Here is a 19,012-nt window from a genome sequence, read left to right on the forward strand (position 1 = left end):
GAGATCTGACTGCAATACAGACTGAGCTCGGTCTACCCGTTCATCAGCTCATCACAGAGTCCACAACGAGGTGGGGATCCAGGCAACAGATGATTGAACGTGTCCTAGAACAAGAGAAAGCCACCATAGCATGTGTCCTGGGGTCAGACAAGAAATGCAGGCACCTCGTGCCCACCTGGCAAGACCTTGAGGTTTTAGAGTCGGTGAATAAAGCTGTTAAACCACTGCAACATTTCACTGATGCTCTGTCTGGGGAGAGATACGTGACTGTCTCTTTCATCAAACCAACACTCAGCATGTTCAGAAGCACTCTCCTCAAGCCAGACGACGACGACGACACTGAGATTACAAAAACAATCAAAGAAAACATTCAGAGTTACATGCTTGAAAAATACAGTGAGCCTGTCAAAGATGAACTCTTGGACATGGTCTCACTTATGGATCCCAGGTTCCGCACGACGTACATTGACCATGACAAGGTGGAACACATGAAGAAGAGAGCTGTCCACAGCACAGCCTGGCCCAGCTGTGCAGGTGTGCCAGGAGGAGGAGGAGGAGGAGGAAGAAGAAGCAGAAGCAGCTCAGCCTGGCCCTGTGCCAAAAAAGAGGAGGAGCTTGGCAAGCTTCTTCCAGAAAATGAAAGTGCCCATTTCCTCCCTGTCAGAGGCAGACCAAATTAAAACTGAGCTGGCAACCTACCTGTTGATCCCTGAGGTAAGCGAGGATGCTGCTGATCCACTTCAGTGGTGGAAGAAACACAAAGAAAACTTCCCAAGACTCAGCAAGCTAGCCAAGAAATACCTCTCAATCCCTGCAACGAGTGCTGCGTCAGAGAGGCTCTTTAGTGTTGGAGGGAACATTGTAACATGCCACAGGGCATCCCTCAAGCCGCATGCCGTAGACAGACTCGTGTTCCTTGCAAAAAACTTGCAAATGTGACTAACAAATGTAATGAGTGACTGTCTGAAACAATGTGACTGACTGACTGAAACAATGTGACTGACTGACTGAAACAATGTGACTGACTGACTGAAACAATGTGACTGACTGACTGAAACAATGTGACTGACTGACTGACTGAAACAATGTGACTGACTGACTGACCCAATGTGACTGACTGACAGACCCAATGTGACTGACTGACTGACTGACTGACTGACTGAAACAATGTGACTGACTGACTGACTGACCCAATGTGACTGACTGACTGAAACAATGTGACTGACTGACTGAAACAATGTGACTGACTGACTGAAACAATGTGACTGACTGACTGACTGAAACAATGTGACTGACTGACTGAAACAATGTGACTGACTGACTGACCCAATGTGACTGACTGACTGAAACAATGTGACTGACTGACTGACCCAATGTGACTGACTGACTGAAACAATGTGACTGACTGACTGAAACAATGTGACTGACTGACTGACCCAATGTGACTGACTGACTGGAACAATGTGACTGACTGACTGAAACAATGTGACTGACTGACTGAAACAATGTGACTGACTGACTGGAACAATGTGACTGACTGACTGACCCAATGTGACTGACTGACTGAAACAATGTGACTGATTGACTGACCCAATGTGACTGACTGACTGACTGACTGACTGACTGGAACAATGTGACTGACTGACTGAAACAATGTGATTGACTGACTGACCCAATGTGACTGACTGACTGACCCAATGTGACTGACTGACTGACTGAAACAATGTGACTGACTGACTGGAACAATGTGACTGACTGACTGACTGACTGACTGAAACAATGTGACTGACTGACTGACTGACTGAAACAATGTGACTGACTGACTGACCCAATGTGACTGACTGACTGACTGACTGACTGACTGAAAGAATGTGACTGACTGACTGACCCAATGTGACTGACTGACTGAAACAATGTGACTGACTGACTGAAACAATGTGACTGACTGACTGACTGACTGACTGAAACAATGTGACTGACTGACTGACTGACTGACTGACTGAAACAATGTGACTGACTGACTGACTGACCCAATGTGTGACTGACTGACTGACTGACTGACTGAAACAATGTGACTGACTGACTGACTGAAACAATGTAAGAGTGAGTGACATTACAGAAGCACCTCTACCTCTCATGTATAATTTTGTTAGCATGATGCAACTAACATGTTTCATTTAGTTTACAAAAGTGTTTTTTGCCTCAGGGATACAATGCATTTTTTCAAGCTTTAGTTATTTTACAAAAAGTGAAAGTTTTGCACTTTATTCATTCATCTTTGTTTGATCAAGAGGATAGCGAAAGCTTTTATTTATTTTTTAAAAGTTAAGTTTGGTGAAAGACAGTTAAGGTTGTCACTGTCATGAACTTCATCTTTGTTTAATCAAGAAGAACCTGTTATTTATTTTTAAGTGAAGGTTGGTGAAAGTGAGGTTCTCACTTTATTAATCCCAAGGGATTCATGTTTGTTTGGTCAAGAGCAGGGGTCCTCTAAGTTTACAAGAAGATAGCATGGAGCAAAGACTTTATTAATCCCAAGAAGAAGAAGATAGCATGGAGCAAAGACTTTATTAATCCCAAGAAGAAGAAGATAGCATGGAGCAAAGACTTTATTAATCCCAAGAAGAAGAAGATAGCACGGAGCAAAGACTTTATTAATCCCAAGAAGAAGAAGATAGCACGGAGCAAAGACTTTATTAATCCCAAGAAGAAGAAGATAGCATGGAGCAAAGACTTTATTAATCCCAAGAAGAAGAAGATAGCACGGAGCAAAGACCGATGGTAAAAATCAATTGTCACTTTATTAATCCCAAGGGGGATTGATCTTTGCCTTAAGACAGGTTTGCACTTTTATTCCCAATAGGGAAATTCACATTTGTTTGCTAATCTTTGAAATAAAAACAACATATTTGAAATAATTCCTTTGTCTTTTGTAGTTTTACAAAAAAAAAAAAAACGGGTTTTGAGAGAAAAAATCGTCAATTTTATTTTTAGGCAAAATCGAACAGCCCTAGTCTGTACCACGGTCTGTGTGAGGTCTGTACCATGGTCTGTGTGCGGGGTCTGTACCAAGGTCTGTGTGAGGTCTGTACCATGGTCTGTGTGCGGGGTCTGTACCAAGGTCTGTGTGAGGTCTGTACCATGGTCTGTGTGAGGTCTGTACCAAGGTCTGTGTGAGGTCTGTACCAAGGTCTGTGTGAGGTCTGTACCATGGTCTGTGTGAGGTCTGTACCATGGTCTGTGTGCGGGGTCTGTACCAAGGTCTGTGTGCGGGGTCTGTACCAAGGTCTGTGTGAGGTCTGTACCACGGTCTGTGTGAGGTCTGTACCATGGTCTGTGTGCGGGGTCTGTACCAAGGTCTGTGTGAGGTCTGTAAAAAGAGTAGAAACCGCACACTCTGGCTCCGATGCAATGAATTTAATAAAAAGACAACGTTTCGGCCTGGTGGCCTTTGTCAAGTCATGTACAAACAAGGTGAAGAGCACAGTCTTGTAACAGAGACACACCTAGACCACAGGTGCAGCCAATCAATTAGAATCAGGTGCAGCCAATCAATTAGGATCAGTCAGTCACTGCAAGTGAATGAGAACTTACAAGTGATCCAAGTGTGAAAAGCACAATTTTCCAATGACAAAAAAGTTACAATATATAATCTTTACAGCCAAACAAACAATGAATGGGTAAAACCATCCAGAGTGAGAATTCACAAAGGAGATGGTGTTACAAAGTTACAATGGACCTCTTTCACAGCTGCCACCCTGCATCCAAAAGGCAGGAAGGAGGTGCAACCAACCCACCAACCAGGGACCCAGGACCGGAACACCTAAATGAACCAAAGACAGGAGACCCTGGTTGAGGTTTTAGCGCACCCACGCCACCCCCACCCAAGACACAAAATGGCCGCTGCGAAAGAGGCCCTCCGCAAAAAAACACATAGTGGGCCAAACAAGGCTAATACAGCTCCAAGTGGAGACAAATTACAAAATATTTACAGAGTATTTACAAACAAGCCCTAGGATGCAAAGTGAGCATCAGACCCCTAGGGGGCGTCATAAACAGTACATCCTAGTCAACCGATGCAGTGAAAAGGCCTAGTGACGTCAATTTCCCTGTAAGGAAAAATTATAAGAAACATTTTAGTTCAAAATCAATATTTAGACCAAAAGGAGATAAGGTGTTTAGATAGTGAATATAAAAGTGCTCCCTCCTAGAAAGGAGATTCTCTAGGTTCCCACCTCTCCTAGGGAGGGAGACCTTCTCTATCCCAATGTATCTGAGCGAGGAGATGGGGTGATTCTCCTCTGTGTGAGGTCTGTACCACGGTCTGTGTGAGGTCTGTACCATGGTCTGTGTGCGGGGTCTGTACCAAGGTCTGTGTGAGGTCTGTACCATGGTCTGTGTGAGGTCTGTACCATGGTCTGTGTGAGGTCTGTACCATGGTCTGTGTGAGGTCTGTACCAAGGTCTGTGTGAGGTCTGTACCATGGTCTGTGTGAGGTCTGTACCATGGTCTGTGTGAGGTCTGTACCATGGTCTGTGTGAGGTCTGTACCACGGTCTGTGTGAGGTCTGTACCACGGTCTGTGTGAGGTCTGTGCCACGGTCTGTGTGAGGTCTGTACCAAGGTCTGTGTGAGGTCTGTACCACGGTCTGTGTGAGGGGTCTGTACCAAGGTCTGCGTGAGGTCTGTACCATGGTCTGTGTGAGGGCTGTACCAAGGTCTGTGTGAGGTCTGTACCATGGTCTGTGTGAGGTCTGTACCACGGTCTGTGTGAGGTCTGTACCAAGGTCTGTGTGAGGTCTGTACCATGGTCTGTGTGAGGTCTGTACCACGGTCTGTGTGAGGGGTCTGTACCACGGTCTGTGTGAGGGGTCTGTACCAAGGTCTGTGTGAGGTCTGTACCATGGTCTGTGTGAGGTCTGTACCACGGTCTGTGTGAGGGGTCTGTACCACGGTCTGTGTGAGGGGTCTGTACCAAGGTCTGTGTGAGGTCTGTACCATGGTCTGTGTGCGGGGTCTGTACCATGGTCTGTGTGCGTGTGTGTTGCCATAAGCTATTAGTGGAGGCTGAAAGGCTTGCTCACTGCACTGCATTGTGGGATAGAGCAGCTCATATCAGAGAGGCTCATGGTCAATCATCCTGACACCTCTGCTATTCTGCTAGACCTGTGTGTGTGTGTGTGTGTGTGTGTGCCTAGTATTTCAGCTGTTGTCTGGTAGATCCTGCCTTCCTTGTAGTGAATTACTATAGACAGTGTGTTTGCGTATGTGTTTTGTGAAATTGTGTGTGTGTGTGAGTGAGTGAGTGATGCTACGTGCTGACTTGACCTCTTAATTATAAGTTACATTTTACGTGTGTGTGTGTGTGTGTGAGAGAGAGAGAGAGAGAGTACGTGTGTGTGAGAGAGATGTGGATGGCAGAAGGATAAAGTATATATAAGGTAGAGGAGAAATGACCAGCATATATCATCTCTCTCTCTCTCTCACACACACATAAATAATATAAAGGTTACTGTAGCACACGCACACACGCACACACACACACACACACACACACACACACACACACACACACACACACACACACACACACACATAAATAATATAAAGTCTACTGTAACACACACAAATAATATAAAGTCTACTGTAACACACACATGAACACACTTTCACGCACACATGCACACACACAAATGTATACACTAATACACACAGGTTCATTATAATGAAGTGCTAGCTTCTTAACCACACACGTGCACACACACACACACACACACACACACATGCGCGCGCGCATGCACACACACATGCGCGCATGCACACACACACTCAAGTGTTGCACGGTACTGTCTACCGCGGTGCCAAAACGTCACGGTGTCTGCTATACCATCTGCTTCAAACGACGCTACTACCGTGGGTCACTATACCAAAGTTTACTTATTTTGTCTTGTAATTGTTTTAGGCTGTTTGGTTCCTGCTGGAGTAGATGTGGCCCACTAGCAAAGGTATGTCAGTGATCTTGCATGCACCACCCCAATGAAACTGGTCATGTCTGTATTTCATTAGCCTAGAGTGGATCAGTGCCCTGCCCAGAGTACCAGTTGCAAAGAGTGTACAATTTTGCCTTTGATAACTAAAGAACGGAGGAAGCGAGAATAAAATGCCCCCCTATGAAATTAGAAGCTCTTCATAGAACAAAATATTCTGTGGGACTTGAAAGATCAGTGAAAATGATCAAAGACGCTGGCGGTGGCTGGCAGCTTAACTCATTCAGTGCCAGCCACTTTTGGAGAACGGATGCTCCCAGTGCCAGAGTTTTCAGAGCGTTTTCAGTGATTTCTCGAGGCCCACAGAATATTGTGTGATATTACTATGTAAACACCGAACACGCACAAGAACGAGCTGGCTCTATTGTATCATCAGCAAAAAAAAGTTTATTGATACCATTTTCCGTTCTTTAGTTATGAGCCGGAGAAGATAGGTTGTTTTCAGCGTTTTCAGGCTTTTCAAATTATTAGCTGAGATAATCCGCCTTTTGTGAAATGCAGCATTTCAAGCACATTCACTGAGTCTGAAGATAATATTTTCTGATGTAGTGACGTAGTTGTTGTGTGATGCCCTGCGTGCACCACCCCCCTCCCCCCCTCCCCCCGTAAACTCCTCCCCACACTGCACACAGCCTCACGCAACCATTATATTTTCGGAGTCCTGCGTTTGTGTGCTGCTGTCGGCTCTCAGCGCCACAGCAGGGAAGAGCCAACCCGGATTGCTGAATGGTTTGGCGTCAGGGGCTGCTTTCCTGTCTGCTAATCGGGTGGAGAAACTATACAGACAGACAGACAGACAGACAGGGACAGAGGGGCTCAGTTGTGAGCGCGGATTGACTCCTGTTCGGAGCCAATGTCAGCTCCCGCGACAGAGCAAATGGCTCTGGGAGCATGCATCGGGTTGTCTTTGATCCACGGCTTTTAGGCTGTTTCTCGGACCTGTCTCTAATCTGGACTGCACCGAGCAAGCACTGTCGCCACCTAATGAGTCCGTAAAATAGGTTATACACCTCCAATAGCTACTATAGTTGTACAGGAGCTGCGGAAGGCTTTGATCGACGTCCCACCGTCAAAAAACGCATTGGACGTCGAAGGACGTCCGTGGCATTCTACGTCACTATTTAATTGGACGTCGAAGGACGTCCATGGCATTCAATGAGTTAATAATAATAATAATAATAATAATAATAAAAATGCTAGCGGGGAAAGAGTTAATTGATGATTCTTTGAAGTGTGTGTGTGTGTGTGTGTGTGTGTGTGTGTGTGTGTGTGTGTGTGTGTGTGTGTGTGTGTGTGTGGTGGACAGATAGATGAGGCTGCCCAGTAGATGGATGAGTGGAACAACCAGTCGTTCATCATCTGGAGAACAAGGAAGGAAGGACACACTGTGATGAGAGGGACCATCTGAAAACTAAAGCCAATGTGGAAGTGCCTTAAAGGGATATCTGTAACATTTTATTTTTTTTTATTTATTTTTTTGGGTTTATTGATCGGACAGTAGGCAGACAGGAAATGTGGGGAGAGAGAGAGAGGGGATGACATGCGGCAAGGGACCATGGGTCAGATTCGAACCCGGGTCGGCCGCGCGAAGAGGACTAACGGTGCAAACACACCACACGCGACTTGCAGTTACAAAAAACTGCAAAAGTGCCACTTCGGCCGCCAGGGGCCGGAAGTGATAGCGAGCGCTATGGTTGCTAAATGCGCACCACCCATGACAGCAGCGCAGAAGAAGACGAGTGTTTGTAGCTGATTCATTTTGAAGAAATTAGACCCGGGTTTCAGTGAGGGATTAAACATGTTTATTAGTGGCGGTATTGTTTCTACATCATGCGCCGACGTTCACACAACCCTTTTCGCTCCGTAAGTACATTTGAAATTTCATTTGCGAAACTTTATCGAGTAGTTTGAAAAATTTAGCAGACGGAGCGACCTGTGGTGGCTACATCGGCGGTGTACTAACAAGGGACTGCGTAGTAGCGTAAGCTATGTTAGCAGTTCCGAAAGGGGCAACTTGTAGTACACTCACTGTCGGAAAGTACCTCATACAACCCCACATAGAAAAAAAAATCTGAACTATCCCTTTAACCCATTGATACCTGATGCAGCATTTGCGTGTATATGCCTCATTTGTGTGTGTATCCCTTTAAGACCGCGAACCGCATCGTCTTAAAGGGATACACACACAAATGCTGCATCAGGTATCAATGGGTTAAAGCTGCATTCTGTCTAATGGCCAGCATGGGGCGACTCCACTGGCTTCAAAAAGAACTCAGATTGTATAGAAGTGAATGGGAAAATGAGCCTACTTCTCACTCAGTTGATGTCTCAATCGTTAGTCTCAAGTCTTCTTCAGTGCAGCCTGATGTTCATTTAGTAAATGATGGTCCCATTTAGAGTCAAATAGATGATAAAGCAGACTATGTTTGGGGGCGTGATTGACAGGTCGCCTGTCCAGCTAGGCTAGGGCGTATAATCCACTAGGGATGGGGGGGGGGAGGGGCATGTCCCCCCTCTATTTTAAAAATCCTGTTTGTATCTTCCCCCACGTTTTTAACATAAAACCATGCTTAATGCACTATACCATCACGCCAGCTTTCTCATGTTGTTTCCTCAAATCTTATAAGACTGCAACGTCTCTGTGTGTGAGTGAGCAGAAATAGTGTTTGGCAACAGCTGTGCCATTTTACGTGTGGTCGCTCTAAATCTCTCAGGAAGTGTAAAGACCAGCTGGCAAACAGGAAGTGTAAAGACCAGCTGACAAACAGGAAGTGTAAAGACCAGCTGACAAACAGGAAGTGTAAAGACCAGCTGACCAACAGGAAGTGTAAAGACCAGCTGACCAACAGGAAGTGTAAAGACCAGCTGACAAACAGGAAGTGTAAAGACCAGCTGACAAACAGGAAGTGTAAAGACCAGCTGACAAACAGGAAGTGTAAAGACCAGCTGACCAACAGGAAGTGTAAAGACCAGCTGACAAACAGGAAGTGTAACAAACAGGAAGTGTAAAGACCAGCTGACAAACAGGAAGTGTAACAAACAGGAAGTGTAAAGACCAGCTGACCAACAGGAAGTGTAAAGACCAGCTGACAAACAGGAAGTGTAACAAACAGGAAGTGTAAAGACCAGCTGACAAACAGGAAGTGTAACAAACAGGAAGTGTAAAGACCAGCTGACAAACAGGAAGTGTAAAGACCAGCTGACAAACAGGAAGTGTAACAAACAGGAAGTGTAAAGACCAGCTGACAAACAGGAAGTGTAAAGACCAGCTGACAGAACTGGTGGCTAATTGCCCAAATGAGTCAACACAGGTTCAGCATCATGGAACGCTCCATTCGTTAGCTGCTGATGGAGCACACCTGAGTGGAGGAGCAGACCGGAGCGGAGTTGGAATCAGCCAGGGAAGTGGACTATGAAAACCCTCTGGGTGTGTAAACAGCACCCCCGTGCGTGACCTAATGATTGCGTGACCAGATTTTTTTTAAATTGGGGCCGATTAATGGCCAAATTTGCAATAGCTACGCAAATGAATGGGTGAACTTGCGATGCTGCGCAATGGCTGCACAGCCTGATACACTGCACAGGTGTGTTAAAATAAACCACTGTGTGTAGCTGCACAGCCTGATACACTGCACAGGTGTGTTAAAATAAACCACTGTGTGTAGCAGAGTGAGTTAAAGCATCAACATTTCCTGTTGGCTTTTTGACATGTCTGCTTTTGTTTTTTGTTTTGCTGATACACTGCACAGGTGTGCTGCTAGCTATGTGAATTTATGTTTTGAATTCTCTCTACAAAATGGTAAAATATCTGGAAAACAGTTAGATCCTGAATCTAAAACCTGGACTGCAGCCAGCTCTTCCGAGAGGATTATCTATGAAATCGTTATTTAATTATTAAATTAAGTATATACCTGGTTATTATTAATTAGTGGCTGAGTCACTAACTTCCCTGTTGTTAATTGCCCAGCTGAGTGGGTAGTGAGTGGACGTGGTTCTCTGCAGTGACTCTAACAATGCAGGATCGATCGTCCATCGGCTGTCCTGATTCCAGGAACAGCAGTTCATTAATGTGCTCCAAGACAGACAATCTGTCTCTATTAGTGCCTGTTGGCCCCCATGGCGGTGATTTATAGGCAACCTGTGGAGGCCATGCACATGGCTAATGGTGCCCTGTGCGGGAATGCGATCGGCAACTGGGATAAAGCCAGTGGGAACAGTGTTAGTAAGAAACACGGGTATCATCAATAACAGCCCTAATGTGGGACTTGTTAAAGTGGGTGGCATTCTCCTTTCAAATCTCATGTCAGTTTGTTAATGCTACCACGGCACCAAATCATCAAAGACTTTTTCGGAATAACGGTCAAGTCTATTCATATAATGGCATATTTTTTCCTGATTTGTCCCCAATTGCGGTGGCCAACAGGGATGTGGGCTTCCACTCCTTCTGATATGGATACACAGATGGTCTCTGATGCCATCCAAATCCAAATGTGGGCGTAAGTCACCCAAACACATGATTTTTGATTTATTGAGCCACACCCGGCCGTTTCTTACTTGTATGCATGGTGCAGACCTACTCTCTTGTATCATAGAAATAACTGCCTCTGTCGTGCGTAAATGAGACAATATCTCCTGTCGGACATGACAGTGGAGGAGCAGAGAAAGCAGAAATGAATATCTTCACATTTTAGAGCAGGGGTTCTCAAAGTGGGGCCAGTGGGCCAATTGCGGGCCTCAGGAAGATGTCTGGTGGCCTGCGATGAGATCTGATATTTGGTCAGCTTCTAGGTTTACTGTCTTTCAGAGGCTGTAGGCTCTGTTTTAAAGCCAGAGTGAAGTTTCTAAGACCATATGAAACTAGAAGACTTGAGGCATCCATTGGTACATCCATGTCATGCTAGCATGCTAGCTAAATCACGCTGCAAAGTTAGGCAATATTTTGGCGACGGAAAAAATATTTTCAATGCGGACCTCTTTTTCACAGTCGAGAGAGAGAGAGAGAGAGAGGTTGCATTCCGATCGGCTAGTAGTTCCCTGCGAAGTGGACTGCACAGGGTATTCGGCCATGTCAACCAAGATTCCAAACCGCAGGGAGCCAATTTGTTCAGTTCAAAGGGAACTGTCCATGGTGTAGGGAATAAGTGAACATCGTTACTTCACTTGGGCGGAAGTTGACACGCAAGATTTCCCATCAGTCATTGCGCCTCGCTGCCGAGCGGCAAAAATAAAATGGCGTTGGCAAAGGATAAGGAGTAGCCTACGTTTATGTCTGTAAGTATCGTTTAAAAGTTTGAAACTAACGTTATCATTATTGTTGATGTATCTAGCGTTAAGTGGTTAAATTCGGTTACCACATGCTCAAATAATCTATACTCTGGGCAACCAAGCTATTATTGACAACTAGCTAGTAGCGTTAAGCTAAACTAACGTTGGTCTGGTTAGCATTACGTTAGCCGTGAACGCTAACTTCAATACAAATGTTAGCTGTCAGTGCTAATGTTATGTGGTCACTTTATAAACACATAACGCTACGTAACCTAACCAACAGTTGAGCAAGCGGGTGTTGTACTCTGGAGACAACGCTGTTGATAGTCTTATTGATGTCTAACTATTTCAGGGTCCCGGGAGGAGACGACAGAATTTATCCAGCGCCGTGGACATGAACATTTGTTCACAAGTAGGCGGAATTCGGCCAAGAGCGGATGGGAGTACGTACTATTTATTTGACTTTATTCTGAGAAAGTTTTATCACACTTTTAACGTAGCCTTCTTAACCATAATTATCATTGATTTGTTACAGTGCTGTGCTTAAAGAGATGGGATTGGAGGAGAAGGTCTCTGTCCTACAGGCCTCAAGGAAGTGGGAGAATCTAAAGAAGAAATATAAGGTAGGAGATTGAAGCTTGTGTGTGTGTGGGAGGGGGGGGGGGCAAGTTAACACTTGGGTTGATAGTGAACATACTAGTGTTTAAAGATACATTCAGCAATACGTAGTTTTGATCATTCTCAGTGAGTCTTAATAGCCACAAAATTGTTTAAATTAATTTGGCAATATCTGATGTTTTGCAGGAGTTAAAGTACCCATCAACTGGCTCAGGTGTGAAGTGTGGTGATGTGACTGTAGCATCCTGGCCCTGGTTTTATGCTATGGATGAGGTCTTAGGTCAGAAGGCATCCATCACTCCACCAGCGCTGATGGCCTCACTTTTACTAGAAGAGTCATCATCCTCCACTAGTGCTGCAGAGCCCTCTGCCTCCACCTTGACCAGTGCTGTGCCCCCTGCCCTGACCACTCCTGTTACACCTGCCCTGACCACTCCTGCTTCCCCTGCCTCTACCAGTTCTTCTGCTCCTACTGCCTCTTACTGCTGGCTCCACTTCTACTACTACCATCCCACCAACAAAAAGGGCCCCAAAACGTGTGGCCAATCAAATTCTGGACTTTCTCAGAGAAGAAACCGACAGAGAGGAGGAAAGAGATAGAAGGAATACAGAGTTCAACGAGAGATTCCTGTCACTCTTTGAATCCGTCCTGAGAAGATAGGTCTGCTACTATAGAGAGAGCTGATACAAGTAGGTCTGAAATTGTTTGAAATTGTATTTATTTATTTATTGATTGATTGATTGGCTGATTCATTTATTGATACATTCATACGGTAATGGGAGCACGCCCAGAACGCCGCTGCACACGGGGAGTTCTGGATTTCGGAGCACAATGTTGCACTGCCGCCAAGAAAAGGCCGGCTTTGCTGTGCATCGCACAATGTTAAGCACAAGCTATATGGCTGTATTCACTCACTGAAGGGTGTGGTGGCTGTTGCTAGATTGTTTTTTTGTTTTTTACATTTATCATTTATTGAGTCATTGTATTTGCTGTTCAATATTGTGTTGTTGACTTCCTCTGTGCGTCGCCCTCTACATGTGTTCATCCAGTAGCTGTATTTGCCGTTTCATATTTAATGTTGGCAGTGCATTGTATTTATTGATAACAATTCTGAATAAATACAATATTTTTTCCAATTCAGCTCATTTGTAGTGTTTCGAAGAGGTTTTTTAATAATGTTTCATGTCAGGGGTATCCATAACATAAGCGAGCAGTGTTGTGTTTAAGGAGGCTGTGCTATCGGCCAAATGGGTTGTGCTCTGTGAGGACGTGGTAAGTGGTAAGCTACAAGCATCTGTTGGTATGAGAGTATTTCCTCCATCACTGTTTCTTGTGTCATGGCAATTCTATGAGCAAGACTGCTGGCAGAGTATATGGAGAGAAGGCCCCAATGTTCAGTAAATAGTTAAGTTACAGTGTGGTGTGTCATGGTAATTGTTACAAACATAGGACACAATAATTGGGTACTTAAATTATGTTGCATTTGATTTGCTAACATGCTTTATTTGCCTTGTTTACAAAAACATTTTAAAAACAATTCACAAATGCAAATTATATGAAGTGTTTGGGGGGGGAAATGCATGCAGTCCAAATGTGTTATTTTCGCCTATTCTATTTTAATATTTCTGCCTACTGCAAACAGTCTTGGAATTGGATATGACTGGGCATCTGAGACTTGTTGATTCAATGAGCCCAATGGATTCATGTGTGATGCTCATATGGTGATCTGTGTAACAAATGGTATGAACCCAAACATTGCTGCAAAAAGTTATGAGACAATTTATTGAGCATGGGGATGATCATCATACAAGTTCCATCACAATTCTAAGCCCAATACACTAGAAATAGAAATACACTTTCAACATTTGAATAGATGCCCAACTAAAACACAATGTTTATTACAGAATTATGACTAAAAAAACTGAGCTGTGCTGTGTACTGTGCTGAGCTGCAACTCAAATGAGGTCTTCAGGTTCCCAGCTTTCAGATGAAGTGTATCACTTCCATGAGGCATATACTGTTGAACTGCTATCTCACCCTAAATATCCTCTGACCCCCTAAAAGAGACAAAAATGGGTGTCTGGTAGGAGGGGTGGTGTTAAAAAGGCCATCCCCTTTACATCCCCATGCTAATGGTACAGCCCACTTTTGTAGTTGGTATGGTCCATTTAATCGTTTTAGTTTCATGTTGCGTCATCTCACCAGGTGAACGTGCGGAGCAAGTTCGCTCCTAGTCGTCCTGTATCAACAGCTCATCCTTTACCCAGTGCGTACATATAAAGTAAGTAAGCAAGCAAGCCCATCATGTTTACAGTCGGGTATTGTGTATATAGCCTACTGTAATATGATTCTGTAAAGTTTAGTAACCTCAGGCGAGCAATTTTCTGTTAAGCTCTGTAGTATAATTTCCTCGTGGTTGCTCTGGCTAATTAGCCTATTATGTGCGCAGCACAATGCTAATCAGACTCATCACATGGTGCAGGCTGCTAGCCGATTTCATCCGCTATCAGTAATAAACCCACAACTTATTATCATCCTCATTAATAGGACCTTCATCATTCATTAGTCTATGGGCATTCTATATTTATTTATTGGATTTATTTATTACAAGTTTATTGGAATAGCCTCAGTCAGTTATTCCTTTTTTTCAGGTGGAGTGGAAGAGGTTAGAGAGAGCGACGGTGCATCAAATTGGCTGGAGCCGGCCCTGCTTACACATAATCATGCTCTCGCAGCACATTGTGCCTTTCCTCCGGAGCTGATATTAAGGCAGCAAGTTCTTCCCTCCTTGCACATCTCACCGCTTCAGCCACATGTCCGTGTCCTCTGATGGGCTCAGCCACAGTCTCATCCATAACATCCCCTACACCCAGGCAGATATTGTGGAGCATTGCACAGGCAGTGACCACCTTGGGCACAATCAGCCGATCCAGTGGCAAAGTCTGGAGGAAGATTGATCTCCACCGGGCCTTCATCCTCCCAAATGTGGTCTCACTAGTTGTGTTTCCATTACACTTTTGCGCAAAACAATTGCGATATTTCTACAATTTCGAAAAAGTAGAATTGCGACTTGCAGGCGTTTCCATTAAAGTTGAGTTTGAAGTCCCGTCTCGCGTATTCTCGTAGAATCTCTCTCGCGAGACTCCACTTTGAGGAAGATGGACGTCCCAAGCGTATTGCGTCGCCTCCTTGGTGTTGGCAATGTGATTTCGTTTGCTACTGCTGCTGCCGTGACTATTTTAAACAGAAGAAGAAGGCAGCGGATGATAGTTTATAGGCAAAGTCCTTATGTATGGCAGCGGCCACGTATAATGGATTTCTGGGAGAGGATCGTAAACGAGGAATTCACCAACGAATTGTGGATTCAGAATTTTAGAATGTCCCGGGCAACATTCAACGTGCTTTGCGACGCTATTGGACCTCTTGTGGCACCAGCCCTACCATCCCCTCGCGAGGCACTTCCTACACAAAAGCGAGTAGCTATTGCCCTTTACAAACTAGCTACTTGTTCTGAGTACAGGGTTGTAGGTGAGACATTTGGAGTAAGCAAAACCACTGTGCACAGATGTGTGTATGGGGTTTGCCAAGCCATATGCGATACGCTGATGAGGCGAACAATCAGTTTGCCAGGCGTGAACGAGGCACTTGAGATTGCACAGCGCAATTATGAGGCACATAAAATACCCCAGGTGTACGGCGCAATCGACGGGTCTCACATACCTGTTCGTGCCCCAAGTGATGGCTATCGCGATTATGTAAACAGGAAAGGTTGGACATCAATTGTCCTGCAGGCCGTGGTTGATGATCGATTAATCATCAGGGATATCTCCGTGGGATCACCTGGATGCGCTCATGATGCTGCTGTGTTTGTCACATCACATCTGTTTAGGTAAAACTCCAAATCTTACCAAGTATATTTGTCAACATTTTTGTCAAAATATGCCATTATACTTAATAAGTCAAAATCATCTAACTTGTAAAATTTCAGTAGATAATGTAATGTTAATCTAATCGACTGCTAGAACTTTTATTTACATGTCTTCCACTGCAGTCTCTGCATAACTCACTGAGCCATCTCATGGTCAACATTGGTATTACACATTATGTTACTGGATATCACCACAGATGTTTGTTTTTTGTTTCTAATAAAAAACAGCCAATGGAACATGAAAATATGCAGTTGTCTGTTACAATAAATATTTTTCACTTGTTACTCTGGGGTGTTTAAGGCCCCATATCTTACAGAAATTACTGTTTAGGTGATTTTGACTTATATTAAAAGTCTGAGTTTTGGAATGTACCACACCAAACCACAAACATATTTTTGGGTTGCCTTCAGATATCCAGCAAAACACCCCCAAGCAACAAAGGACATCGAGGGAGTCCAAGTGCCACTACTCCTTGCTGGTGACCCTGCATACCCTCTACTACCCTGGGTCATGAAGGGCTTCCCCGGTCCCAATTTGACAGCAACACAGGAAACTTTCAATGAACACTTGAGTGCCATCCGTGTGAAAGTGGAGCATGCCTTTGGACACCTGAAGGCGAGATGGCGTGTCTTGTCCAAGCAGTCTGACATAAACTATAACTTCATGCCAGTGGTGGTGGCTGCATGTTGTGTTCTCCACAATATATGCGAGGAGAAAAGACAGCAGCTACCACCTGCGGCATTAGGTCCTGCAGTGCCCCATGCCCAACAGCCCCAGGGATATCATCAGGAGCAAGATGCAGGAGGCCTTGCGATTAGAGAAGCACTTGCACAGCATTTGGTCACAGCTCGTTAGTTTAGCCACACAAGCAAACAATCTGAAATCATAAGTAAAGTTAAGTTTACCTTTACCCACACTTTGAGTGTACATTGTTATTACAGTAACACACAAGCACATAGCAATGGTTTACGGTTTCAAGTTTAATGTGTGGTTTCACATAACATTTTGTTAACACAAAATATTTTTTCATTGTCTTATACAAGTGCCATTTCAAAGAACAAAACAATATGGCTCCATGTACTGTATAAGCTGCCATTACAGAGAACAGGTACACTATGGCAACAGTTACTTTTTTTTTGTGTGGTTTCACACAACTTTTTGTTAACACTTAATATTTCTTCTTACAACAGTGCCTTTTCAAAGAAAAAATAAATATGGCCCCATGTAGAAGAAGCTGCCGAAATGAACAGTATCGCAACAGGCAAATAGCCTTTTTGTGCAAAGTTCCTTAACAAAACAGAGCTGCATGCTTTCCTTGACTTTCTCTCTCTGTGTGTATCTTTGTATGGCTGTCAGTCAGTCAGTCAGTCGGTCAGTCAGTCAGTCCACAGTCAGTGTAGCCTACCTGAGGGCCTCTGTTTGTGTACACACATATTAAAGCTCAAAAACGTCAACATCCCTAGTAAAAGTTAGTGCAATTAACTGTTGCATGTAAACTTACAGGTAAATAACATTAAAGTGACTAACATAGCAACATGGTAGCTTGGTTGTATGTGTTATGACCTACAAAGCTTGGTATGTTCTGTAAGACTGGGGATCACCTCCCCACTCATCTGAGGGAGATGTAGGAGGAGGCTGCTGCTGATATGATGGAGGTGCTTGGTTGTGGTACACAAAAGGCTGCTGCCCTTGGAAGTAGGGATTGTATGCTGAAGGTGGTTGCTGGGGGAAAGGCCGAGCTTCAGCCATCACTTCTAGAGCATGAGCATGGCGCTCTGCTACATCTGTTGCCCTCTCTAAACAGTGAACTGCTCGATTAAGCGCATCAGAAATCGCGCTTAGGGTGGCCTGATCTTGTTTTGCTTGATCCCTCATCAGGCTCATGTGCACTGATGTAGTTGAGGCTCTACGCTTCTTTGGCAGTCTCCATGCCTCTTGAGGTGTAGGTGTGGGTAGAGATGATGCTTCCTCTTCTGGCACAGGGGCGTCATCAGGGCCGTGGAGCGGCATGGGCAAAACATCAAAGGATGCTATAATGACAAGAAGAAGGGATAATGAGATAAATAAATATATACACAATACTGTGCAAAAGTCTAAAGAGTTTTTATATAAATTGTCTTGGATGTTTATTCTTTTTTTCCTCCTGTATTAGTGTGTCAATAGACTGCTCTTGGTACATTTTGTGATATTTGGAACCTTCAATTATTTTTGAAAGCATCTTACATGTACCTGAAACTTTTGCAGAAAGACAGATAAAGAATAGTTCTGTGTAAAATCTCTAGTTTATATTTTTTAACTACTCGTTTCATTTTCTCCTCAAATTAAGTGTTTATTTTTTGTATTTGGGCAGATCAGGTTTGCAGGATAGATATTAAGAGGGAATAAAGCAGCAAACAAATAGTCACGACGGTAAGCCCACTTTGTTTTCTTTTCTGATCTAATCAGCCAGCCAATATGGTGTGACTTTAAACGATGGCAAATTCTTGGCTTACCCTCCGAATCCGTGGTACTAGTCCCCGGAATTGGGTCCTCATCGTCGGCGTCTTCGTCTGCCTCGGCATCAGCATCTAATAATTCATGGAATACATAATGGAATATAATTACAATAGTAGCACTACAACATCTAAATCAGGCCTACAACAGATGGTAACTAAGCTGTCCCTAGCGTTAGCATGCATGTTCACGTTAGCACATTTGCTGACTTCAGGCCATATAAAAATGAAAGAATTGGGACTTACCCATGCTGTTGATAACTGACGCCAATGATTGCACGATGGGCCGATGACCTAAAATGCTGTCCATGGCACCGTAAAAGTTAAACTTTACTTTAGCCTTTCCCCCGGCTCCGCTCTTGCACAACAGGCGACGTTCTGATAGGTAGCGTTGCTTTAAAGTTTTCCACTTGCTGCGGAGATTTTGCCACGGTTTATTGAACCCCTTCTCCCTCATATTCCTTTCTAACTCCCTATAACAGTCTGCATTCCTCTGTTGTTTGCTGTCTAATATGCTGGTTATATTGTCCTCCCTAATGAGGTTTAGAAAAATCGTTGTCTCCTCTTCTGTCCACACATACCGTGTCATGTTTGTAGCCAGCCGCCATTTGAACAAACGAAGAGAACGTCACGTGACCCCTCCTCTACGTCACGTATGGGT

The sequence above is a fragment of the Poromitra crassiceps genome (assembly GCF_964638095.1).
Source record: "Poromitra crassiceps genome assembly, chromosome: 27".
NCBI classification, from domain to species: domain Eukaryota; kingdom Metazoa; phylum Chordata; class Actinopteri; order Beryciformes; family Melamphaidae; genus Poromitra; species Poromitra crassiceps.